Source organism: Mercenaria mercenaria, chromosome 5 (genome assembly GCF_021730395.1).
Source record: "Mercenaria mercenaria strain notata chromosome 5, MADL_Memer_1, whole genome shotgun sequence".
Classification (NCBI taxonomy): Eukaryota; Metazoa; Mollusca; class Bivalvia; order Venerida; family Veneridae; genus Mercenaria; species Mercenaria mercenaria.
In genome coordinates, this window is record NC_069365.1 from 91,586,966 (window position 1) to 91,599,332 (window position 12,367).

A 12,367-nucleotide genomic window follows, 5' to 3' on the forward strand; every position below is an offset into this window, starting at 1 on the left:
GTTAGATAGCGGCGGCCCACTTGAATCATAAAAGGGCAATAACTGATTCCCTGCTAATCCCTTTTGGAGTCAAAACATAAACCCACTTCAAAACTAAGCTGGTCACATTCACGTTATTAAGGCCAGTCCACAATTAAATTAGGCAAACAACTACAGGATTTGGAAAATTATTGCGGTTGTAATCAGAAAGGTTTATTTCCAAATCTAATATCTCACGCTGACTCTTTGATCCTTAAAGTCCAGTTTTATCCAATTTCGGACCAATAATTTAAATTAAAAGGAAGTCTAAGGTGATTTTAGTGTCAGCGTACAATGCAATTTTCGTAATTCTGTCCACAGATGAAGCTTCACAAATGGTCTCATACCGATTTTAAAACTTCGAACTGGGAATAAACATAGTTAATTTTATGCCATTATGCCAGTTTGAGTAGGTTTGACTTTGATATTTACTGCAATGTCTTTAGCAGACTATAGTTAGTTTTCTTAATTAATCAGAGAAGTCGAGGTTTTAAGAGGCTTATATTATGTAGCCTATGTGTAGAAAACTTATATGTGTGGCTATAAATGTCTGCTGAAAATTGTCTGAATAAATTATTAAAGTTCCTTGCTTACCATTAATCTACATGGTTTAAACTTCAGGTTATGGTTTTACAAGTACCTTTTAAACATAAAAAATGCAATCCAACAATGTCATCCTCAGTGCAGCCTTAATTTTGCATCAAGTGCATAAAGTTGAGATTGAGTAGTTACTCACTGTAAGAGCAGAATTTTAATAACATAGTCCTGTAACTATTAAGATTGAAAATTCTTAAGTATACCAAAATTGAAAGGATTCTAAATACAAATATTTGCAATCACAAAATAAACAGTTCGCTTCTTGAAAGGAAGTGCAACAAAGGCAATATTTTTGTTCGCTTTCTGACAGGTAATTAGTATTCTCATGGGAACAAACTGTGCTCATCTTGTCGCAGATTTGTTTTTGTATTAATTTCTAATCAAGTTTGATGAAAGTTTATCACAGGAGTGCTCTCTAATTTTGCATTTCCAAAACCACATTTCTATTAGTTTCTCTATAAATAAGTTGCTAAAAATAAAATAATGGATTTTAAATACAAACAGACAGTCTCATGGAGTTTTGCAAAACTTTGATATTATAAAATCAGTTCTCAGTAATGAGTTTTTGTAGACTTTTAATGTTGTTTCTTGTTAAGGCATCACTCTGGTCCTGTTTAATTTGGAAACACTTATTCCGTTAATAATAGTAGGGGAGAAACATGATTGGGAATTAATGCATGAAGTGTTAGTTTACCAACCATTTTTCAACAGTATTGCAGTTACACAGTTACATACCTTTGAACAGGCAATCAATTGACCCTTTTTTCCAGTACTAGTATCATCCTGTTCTCAATAGGTAGTCTTGATTCTGACTACATTCTCTTAGATCATATATATATATATGTATTGTATTTGGTCAGTCATCACAGAATGCATACACCCTGCCAGGGGTTCAAACCTACAGTCAGTCATCACAGAATGCGTACATCTTGCCAGGGGTTCAAACCTACACAGTCATTCATCACAGAATGCATACACCTTGCCAGGTATTCAAACCTACACAGTCATCACAGAATGCGTACACCTTGCCAGGGATTCAAACCTACACAGTCAGTCAACACAGAATGCGTACACCTTGCCAGGGATTCAAACCTACACAGTCAGTCATCACAGAATGTGTACACCTTGCCAGGGATTCAAACCTACACAGTCAGTCATCACAGAATGCATATACCTTGCTTGGGATCCAAACCTACAGTCTGTCGTCAAGGAGAGCATACACCTTGCTTGGGATCCAAACCTACAGTCAGTCGTCAAGGAGAGCATACATCTTGCTTGGGATCCAAACCTACACAGTCAGTCGTCAAGGAGAGCATACACCTTGCTTGGGATCCAAACCTACACAGTCAGTCATCATGGAGAGCATACACCTTGCCAGGGAGGGTTACAAAGAAACATAAATGTATATAATTACTATTATAATGTAGTAATGTGTTTTAAAAACAGCCTCTTATTTGTGATGAGTTTTGTTCTAACATTATGACTCTCTACCATTACACAGAATGGTTTCTCGTTACAACTGCGATATGTCATGTTTCGCAACCATAACATTTTTCTCTCTGTACCATAGGTCAATCATTACCACTTTAGCAACTTCTCGAAATTGCCTCTGACAATGTCATGCGAGTCTCGAAAGCAGTGAGGAGTAAATGACGAAAACCTTTATTGACCATTCTGCCGGCATCTGTAGAGATAGACACAATTAGGCGAAAAGCTGATTAAGTAAGCTTAAATAAGGTCTTCATGTGGCATGTAAGGAGATTGGTTCTTTTGACGTACAATTATCTCCAAGTTTCAATGTGTTGTTGACGAATGCTAAATGTTAGGTAAAACAGCTTTGGTTCTTTCGACGGACAATTATCTCCGAGTTTTAATTTTTTGTTGACGAAAACTAAATGTTTGGTAAAACAGTGTTTGACGAAAAATCTTGGAGTCAGTGTGCTGTAATTTTCTAAATTGGAAGTTTAGAGCTGCCAGAAATACCAGTGCAGGAAAAGAAAGGGTTGAAAAGATGTTGATTATTTTCTTAACAAAGAAGGCAAAGGAATCAAGGAGGTCTGTGAATTAATTATAGTAACTTTTTAGATGCCTACAAACTTCTTTTTCAAGATAGTGTAGAAGTTTCTTTAGTGCTTTAAAACTAGAGAAGGAAAGTTTGGAAAATATTATTATGACAGTAGGAAAAAAATTGTAAAACAGTACCAGAAAAAAAAAATTAAAGAAAAAAAAACGATTCCACAAAGCGCATAAAAAATGCAGTAGAAATCTTTGTAACCTTTGATGCTATGTAGGTTACTCCCTCTGGTAATTCATTGTTTTCTGAGAAGTTCTAAAGTTGGAGAAAATTTTGTTATCGTAAATATGTTGATGAGGATATTTCAATTTTAAATTGCTTTGACTTGTCTTGGCGACAAATTGAATTTGGTACTTGTATGAAAAAAGCAATGCTTGTTCGGCAAAAATTCAGAAGATAGTCTTGTTGCCAGAACCATAAGCTTTTGATACCTTTACCTATTGAGGTTTGGAACACTTCAAATAATAATTTGAATACTGCTCAGAAAAATTAATTATCAAAATATTCATAGTTTGTCTAAGGATTTAGTCTGTATTCACATAATCTATAATTCATAATGAATTCCAAGCACTCATGAAATTTTAATTCATTTGAAACATTTCAAATTTTCCAAGGTGAACATTTTCACCATTTCCAATTGAATTGTAATACTTTAGATCGAATTTGTTTAATTAATTTAAAGGCAGTATGCTTTGTATCGCCAAGCGTCTCGGACAAGAATTGCAAATCGGAGGACATGAATTAGGCAGTGCAGTGGTAACAGCTTCAGCTTTACAATTTGATAATTGATTATTGTTCGACGAAGTGAATGAGTCCTATTATTGGTATAAATCGTCATATTGATCCTTTTTATTCTCGCTTTGTCGTTTCACAAGCTTGGACGCCTTCGCGAGCATCTTTTCAAGAGCTACAGGTTTGTTGTTTAATGTAAATAAATCAGAAGGGATATATTGGACTCGGAGAAACATACAGCTTCAGCCGTCAGTCACTCTCTCGGCGATCGGCTAGGATTTTCATTTGATTTTTATTTCCCCGAGTATTGAAGGATGGATGAGCATCTGGTATAAAATTGTGGTGTTGCGGCAAGATTTGCTCATGTTACAACTTATTTATTAAGTTTCGGTCGAACGAGTCGGAATAGATACCGTAATGGATGAAAATAAAGGAAACTGATATTACGTTAGTTTTGTGTCGCTCTAATGAAAAAATTTTCCGATGGGGACAAGTGTGTTGTGTTATTGAAAACTGAGCGGATAGTTTTGCAACAGTATATACTTATGGTAACAGATTAGAATGAAAATAAGGTAATTTGAAACGTGTGATAAGAAATTAAACAGAAGTAAATTGAATGTTTGAAGTGTAGAAGTGGTGCAATATGTGAAAGCTAAGGTACTTAAAAAAGGGAATGTTGAAAGAAATATGTGGATTTACAAAACTGATATAGAAGTATTGGTATGTGTTCAGTTGAAAAATTGTTAGGAAAAAAGAAAAGTTTATTACTCTAATTTGCAAATGGGAAGTGCTTGACTACTGTTGCTGAAAATTTAAGTGATGTGGGAGGCTGGAGTTAGTGACTAGAGCCAGTTGTCTCCATTCAGAAGATGTTTGTAAAGTTTGTGGTCAGAATTTCTTTTCACCAGGAAATCACAAATTTTCCATCTGAAAGGATATATTAGGATTTTATTTCTCTAACAAAAGTAAGCTGTTGTTTCTTTAATCTTAAAATTAGGATTCAATTATTATGTTGTTTCCCTGAGAAGCAAAATACTGTTGATTAACTTTATGTAAGATATCTGTATAAACTTGTAAGTCTGAAATATTTGATGATAAAATCTTCTGATGTATTAGTCTGGCAGATTTTAGATTAAATATTTTTTCTCCTATTTTGAGAAAATGTTTGATAATGCTTGTATATTTAGATACAATTATGTTAGCAAAATTGTTTCATTTAAAAACGGTAGTGTCTCCATCGTAAATCTGAGGTGGATCGTTTATTTGGACAGACAGACTTAACATGTAGGGATAGAACAGTTTCCACACATTAACATCAGCATTATGCATGTAAAGGAAGCCGGTGTGGATCAGTCTGGCTTGTAGATGGTGGTAGCAGATCCAGCCAGATGCTTGGGGTCTGTGCTTGGTACCATAAATGCAAGGATTCGGTTTTCTTCCTGTAGGAAGTTGAATTTAGTTATTGAGTTGACTTTAATATCAGACGTTGAATGAATAAATAAACAATTAAAAGATTTCTTACAGGTGTTGAGAAAGGGCAGTGAAGGGCAATTGAAACTGGTTTAATGAAAATTTCAGTTCAAAGGTGTATTTTTCTGTGTCATTCACTTAAGAGTTTTTCATCAAAATGTTTAATAACTCACCTGTTGCCCACATTTCTATTCAATTACATGTTTTTGGTTTGGATGTCAGGTATGAATTTGCATAAATAATATTGACAAATAGTATTAGTAGCTCTGAATATGGTTGAGAAAATTTCAATAAAAGTGTGTTGGTTGTACCATGAAAGAACGCTAAATTAAGCGAGAGAATCTGACAAATCCTAAATACTGGTCATCGTATTTACAGCTTGCAGCCATTCAGGGTGATATCTTGAATAAGAATTTTGACCGCTTTGGTAACGATTTTTTTCAAAAAGCGATGGAGGTGGTGTTAATGTTTTATAAAAATGTTTTTGCTTATTTATTTAATTTGATAAGATAGAATCTGTGTTTAGATAAATAAATATAAAGCTCAACATACAAGGTAGAGAAGAGGTAAAAATGCACTAATAGTAGTTTGTTTTTCCTTTCCATGCATTTTTTTTAAATATGCTATTTTCACTTCAGTTTGACAGCATTGTGTCTCTGACCAAGCGACATGAAACTTTTAGATTTTACATAAATCTTTTCATTGTAGTTTATATAATCCATGTAAGTATTATGGAGAAGCAATTTTACATACAGGCTAGTGCATTTCCACTAACTGGCACCAACTTTTTGGCTATGGGCAGCCGGTTAATTCCGAATACCTAATAACAAAAAGCTTTTATTTCTATTTATTACATCGTAACTGTGACAACTATCAATTTTGTGAAGATATTTTGGCTAGACACCTACTTTGTTAAATATCTTTATGGCACCAGAACATGGGTAATTGAAGGTATATAGTAAGTATTTTGTTGTACCAGAAATGCTTATTAAAGTGTTCTGTAAATGGACCCCATTGTTACCGAACCTACAAATTGCCTCACAGATAGATGTATAGAGCTGACAATGATCTCTCTGAAGCCTATGATTTTCTTCTGATCTATGTATGTAGATAAACCTAAACGGAAATTGGATGGCATTAAGAAATGAGACAATATAGGTCTTTTGCTTTTTCTGAGAGAAAGAACACCAAATTGCTATTTAAGTGTCTTCATTCAAAGTTTGTGGAGAAATTATGTATAAGTGAGATGTCTTTTTATTTATTTTGCAATGTTTATATATGGGAAATTTTCAGCTTTTAATGGTGATATAGGACCCTTTTTGCACCATGTTTAGATATGGGAAATTTCCAGCTTTAATGGTGATATAGGACCCTTTTTGCCCCATGTTTAGATATGGGAAATGTCCAGCTTTAATGGTGGCATCATTAGGACCCTTTTTGCCCCATGTTTAGATATGGGAAATTTTCAACTTTAATGGTGGCATCATTAGGACCCTTTTTGCCCCATGTTTAGATATGGGAAATTTTCAGCTTTAATGGTGGCATCATTAGGACCCATTTTGCCTCATATTTAGACATGGGAAATTTTCAGCTTTAATGGTGGCAACCGACCCTTTTTGCCTCAGATTATTTCTGATGACTGGCATATAGGTAATACTATCTGCCTTCCACAAGGCAGCTTGATGGCTTCCTCACTTAGAATAATTTGGGATTTATGGCCATCAGCATACTGTGAAATCATTTATAATTTCGTGGGCATGAAATTTCGTGGTTTTGGTCAAAATGGCAATTTCATGGGGATATGAATTTGTGGATTACAACTTTTGAACATAAAGTGAATGGGAATTTTACTTGTTTGTTGGGATTAAATTTCGTGGATTTACTCAACCACAAAATCCACGAAAATTAGTCCCCCACGAATATAATGATTTCACAGTAAAGGGATTTAAAGTCAGCTAAACTCAACCAGTTTACTGTTGACACTACAGTACAGGACACTGACAGTAACTAGACTTAAAATTTGAGCAATGTTCCTGATGGTAGGGTTCAAGGATATGAAATGCAATCTTGGAATTGTGGAATTTTAAATTTTGCTCTTAAAACATTGCAGTTTTTGAGACTGGTCACAAAACTGTATTTTTTTTTTTTTTTGAGTTTATGTTTAAGTCCAGGTCTAGCTGTTTAAGTGCTTCTCACTGTTGGTCAGAAGTATGGTGCCAAAGAACAGTCTAGGAATTATAAAAACATATTTTAAAACAAAGACAGCATGAAAGAGCAGATCCCATATGAATTGCTTTCAGTAAACTGTGAAATTTTCTTGTCATAGAATTCCCAAGATACTCATTGGAGGGCATTCTTAAAGCAGAGTAGTGGAGCTTTCATATATGATGGAATTCATTTTGTCTTTGTTGCATTAGATCTTATTTTTTTTTTAATTCTCCATTAAAGCACTTGTGATTTTAACTTTATGATCCAAAGGCTTTAATAGAGAATTCTCAAGATTATGCTGTCAGAAAAGCATTTTAATGAACATTTAAAATTCCTAAAGATTGATTAAAAAAGGGAGGTAATAATGGGATAATATAGTTAATAAATCTGTGCATCAGAGGGATAAATTTTGGCATCAGCTTGAAAGTTCCATGCAATAGGGAATATTATTATCTATGTTTCATAACCTCATTTGAATATGTATTGTATTTTTGAATGGCTAGACATCTTACACAAAGCCATTGTAAGCCATTGTACACAAAGCCATTGTAAGCCTTTGAACCTCTGGGAGAAGGGAGCATTGTAAATTATCCCCAAGTTTTGTGACTTTTCATTTCTTCTAAGAATTGTGAAGCATTTTCCTTATACTTCCTGATCTTTTATTTCATCTCCCATTTAGAACTAACCCGAATTTGACAATTCCATGTCCACAATATGTCCCCATTGAGGTTACTTAGTTAAGGACTACTCATAAATATTCATAAAGTATCCATGATTAATGATTCTTGAGATAGGATGTTATCAGGTTGAAATCATAATGTTGTCTCCTATAAAAGGCCAAAATATTGGAGATATTTGTTTCTCATTCGCAAGAAGTGAAAGGCAAAAAGAAATAAAAGAAATAATTAAAATATCAGAAAATTATTGCTATATTTCCTAAGAAGACTTTGAAAACTTAGTTACTGACAAATTATATAAGTTATGGAAACACATAAGAATTAGTTGTTTTTACTTCTTTCCATTCAAAATTGAACCATGTTTGCAGGGGGGTACTGGAGTTAAACTGCATTAATTTTAAAGCTTTATGTTTAACGACCATTAAGTATGTATTGGCCTCCATGGTGTATAGGTCAAGAACGCAGGAAAATTTTATTGCCCAGGTTCAATTCCCAACATGTTTTTTTCTTGATTTGGCATTTTAAAGATTATGTGATAGTTCAGAAACAAAAACACATGTTCTAATGTTCATAATTTGACCAAACCTCGATTTTAAAGAGATATCATTTTTAGGCAGTATTTGGAGGTCAGTGCCTTTAACTTGAGTATTTTCATTTCTTTTCAGTTTTTTTTTTTTTTTTTTTTTTTGGATCTAGCTTTTTTGTTGTCCAGTGCCGGCACTTAATTTTGCTTTAATTGTTTTTCTTGTATTATTACTTTGTTAGGAACAAAGTTGTTTTAAACAACAATTCTAACATAACAAGTATTCATATTTCCAGTATCTGCCTGACCCTTTTATTGAATAATCAGTTTTAAAAAGGGAGATAATTCAAAACAGGAATTAGTGTTTTACTCCAGCTTTGTCATTTTATACCAGTCTCTAGGATTGGCAGTGATTGAAAAGTTTGAGGTCAGATTTTCAGAAAAAGTATCGTGCTCAACGCGAAACTAGTCTAAGTGTATATAGAAATAGAAGCAGATAGACTAGTTTCGTGTTGAGCCCTCGGTATGTTGTTCTAAGAAACACAATGTTATTTTGTGATGCCTTATATATTATTGTATTGATTAAGAAATGTCATACAACTGCAAATATATGCTTTAATAAGCATGTCAGACTAAGTCAGCAGCTTTTCTTTGGGGAATATATGGAATAAAGAGAAATGGATTCTTATTAAACTGAGTTAAAGTATGAACTAAAATCTGAACTTGAAAAAGCTATAAAGCTTTGTCATGTCTTTGTTATTCTGATTTACAATGAATTTTTTCATAGAAAACGGCCTACCACCAGATGTTCATCTTAATGTTGAATAGAAAGTCAACAGTCAGAGACAAAGTCTATTTAAGGATTGTTTTGAGTTTAAGATGTTAAGTCACTTATTTTGGATCACTTGCCTCTCACTGTTGTGAGTTTGAAGCTGCACTTAGGACATACAAATCTTCATGTGAGCAAAACCATCCAGCTGATTTAAGCTGAAAGCCTGCATGTAGTTCTACCCAGGTTCTCGACTGAACCTTAAACAATGCCAATAGAGGCACTTGGGATCTTCCTCCACCATTCAAAGCCTGATATAAAACCAAACAAAACAAGATATATATGTGGATGTGCAGGCTGATCATGATCTGCACTGGTCGAAAAGACGGAATCAATCGTGTTCAGCATGATAAGGGTTAGATTAGGTGAAATCTCTTGATTAGTTACTGAAATAACAGTTGATTAATTAATATACTAAATCGAGATTTATCAAAACTTGATGCATTCCTTAATCAACAGAGTGATACAGGAGTAATCACCGACTGCACGTTGGTCTCGAGACCTACATTTAGAAATACGCTCACCATTTCTAGTACTATCCCAAATAAGGTAATCCATTTTATTACAGTCTGTTCTAAATCCCCAAAGAGTTTCAGAGTCGAATTGTTCTTGATCTGATATGTTTTTAATGCCAGCTTCTCTTTAAATATATGGTCTATTTTCTGTAGATACAAAAATGCCAAAAGAAGGCATAAAAACAGGCTGATTAAAGCTAAAGCAGAGGTGATTAATGTTAAAGTAGAAGTGAATACAAAAAAAAAAACAGTCCAGACTTTTCAAATCTGGTTATGGGACTTAACCTCTTAGACAGGAATAGAATCAGAAATAAATGAATCGGAAATATGTACTATGAAGCAGCAGTGATGTACTTAAGTACTGTTACCTTTTTTATCAGTTAATAGCAAAGAATTATTAATGTAAAGAGCTTGGCACCTAGACTAGCCATAGACTGATAATAAAGAATTTGTCACAAAATTTCAACTTTTGTAATATTTCTCTTATTTTGTGCGATAGTGACAAATGTCAGTCTATTTTAGAGATTTTTGCAGAGACCTTGTAATATTATCATGATATTGGACCTAAAAATGAAAATTTAAAAAAATATATCATAGTCTAGGAGCTAGCCTACTTGGCACCTTGACTTGGACTAATGTTGCCTTGACTGAACATTAAACAAGAGCACCGCCTTGCGGGTGCTGACGCTCATCTGATTTTTTTTGTATAATAGAAATATTGTCCTACCCATGATTTTCTAAGTCTAAAAAGGGCCATCATTCTTGCAAAAAGCAGGATAGAGTTATGTTTCTTGATGTACAGTGTCCACAAATGTTGCAAGTTTTAAAGCAATAGCTTTGATAGTTTATGAGAAAAGTTGCCTTAAACATAATACTCAACCAAGAAAATGATTTTCTAAGTCCAAAAGGGGCAATAATTATTGCAAAAAGCAGGATGGAGTTATGTTTCTTGACTAACAGGGTCTGCTTATGATGGTGAACAAGTATTCCAAGTTTCAAAGCAATAGCTTTGATAGTTTAGGAGAAAAGTTGACCTAAACATAAAACTTAACCAAGAAATCTGATATTTTCTAAGTACAAAAGGGGCCATAAATCTTGCAAAAAGCAAGATGGAGTTATGTTTCTTGCTATACAGAGTCAGCTTATGATTGTGAACAAGTATACCAAGTTTCAAAGCAATAGCTTTGATAGTTTAGGAGAAAAGCTGACCTAAACATAAAACTTAACCAGGCAACGCCGACGCCGACAACCGCTCAAGTGATGACAATAACTCATCATTTTTTTTTCAAAAAATCAGATGAGCTAAAAACTATTTACAATACAAGATTGTTGAAATTTAGGCGAATATTTGTTTATTGTACAGAGTTTGCTTCTCTGGAGTCTCAAGCATATTAAATTTTAAAGAAAATTTATGTGTAGAGAGATACCTAATCTTTTTCTTAACCATGATAGTAGCAAGACCTAAAGCATTTATGATTTTCAAAATCAGGCATTTTTCATATGAGCTGCACCATGAGAAAATAAACATAGTGGCTTTGCGACCAGCATGGATCCAGACCAGCCTGCGCATCCACGCAGTCTGGTCAGGATCCATGCTGTTCGCTTTCAAAGCCTATTGCAATTAGAGAAACTGTGTTAGCGAACAGCATGGATCCTGACCAGACTGCGCGGATGCGCAGGCTGGTCTGGATCCATGCTGGTCGCAAAGCCACTATGTTGATTTTCTCATGGCGCGGCTCATATGTTAACTTACAGTAAAAACAGAACAATGTTGCCTTATTTGTAAATGTTCAGGTTTATAGCTGTCCACAAAATGTAGATGTATTGATTGGTCAAATCATGTGCTCTGTTAGCCACTATCTTCAAGAGATTCTGGTGTAAGTTAATCGGAATTAGTGTTTATTTTGTGGTAGGTCTTCGGGGAGATCTCCGCCGAATATATTCTGGATTAGGCAGATTGCGATCATTATTCCATAAACGACAGCGAATAGTTCAGAATTTCCATCAGTGTCAATAGAAACGGATATAAATAACTGTCAACAGAAACGGACATTCATCGTACCCCTGACGCTCCAAGAATATCCAGAAATCTAGTTAAGCTTCCACGATCAATCAATGCATGCAGTCCTCAGTTTCATCGAGGGTTTCAATTTTCTTCTATTGCAGCGGATTTGTTCACAGAGCTCTATCATGATTATCCTTTAACTGTTCTGCTGCAAATTCTCAAATGAGTTGTACATTGTATGAAAAGTTCTAGATAAAACTAATAATAGATATGGATTGATAGATAAATAAGAAAAGACATAATGAGTTAAAAGTCTGTGCATATCAAACAGTTTACTTCTTATAATTTTTTGGGGGGTGGGGAGCACTTAACATCACACCTACACAATTATTGGTCATAATTATGGTGACATTGCAGCTGTTGATGGTGGAGGAAGACAGGTGCCCCTCTGTGGATTATTTCATCATGAGCATGTACCTGGGTAGAACCACCGACCTTCCATAAGCCAGCTCGATGGTTTCCTTACATGAAGAATTCAAGGCCCAAGCAAGGCTCGAACTTTGACTTACTTCTAAATGTGCATGTACAAAATTGAATTTGTGTCTGAGTAAAGATTTAGAAGTGTTTTCCCATCTTTCAGATCTAACTTTCTGAATAAAAACAACTTTGGAACAAAAGTCACTTTACCAGTGTTTGTTCAAAGGTTTGACTGTATGTTA

The 12,367-nt window shown here is 34.3% G+C and overlaps 1 protein-coding gene across 17 annotated transcripts in view; it reads left to right on the forward strand.

Annotated features, from left to right (window-relative positions):
- Positions 1-12,367, forward strand: part of LOC123558649 (teneurin-m-like) — a 241,368-nt gene that overhangs the window by 32,141 nt on the left and 196,860 nt on the right. For 2 of the 17 annotated variants that reach the window (XM_053544294.1, XM_053544298.1), the window contains exon 1: positions 3,670-4,386. The exons of the other annotated variants lie outside the window; for them this stretch is intronic. The gene's annotated coding sequence lies outside the window, so the exon portion shown is untranslated. Of the gene's footprint in view, positions 1-3,669; positions 4,387-12,367 lie in introns of those variants that run through there. 17 annotated transcript variants of the gene reach the window in all.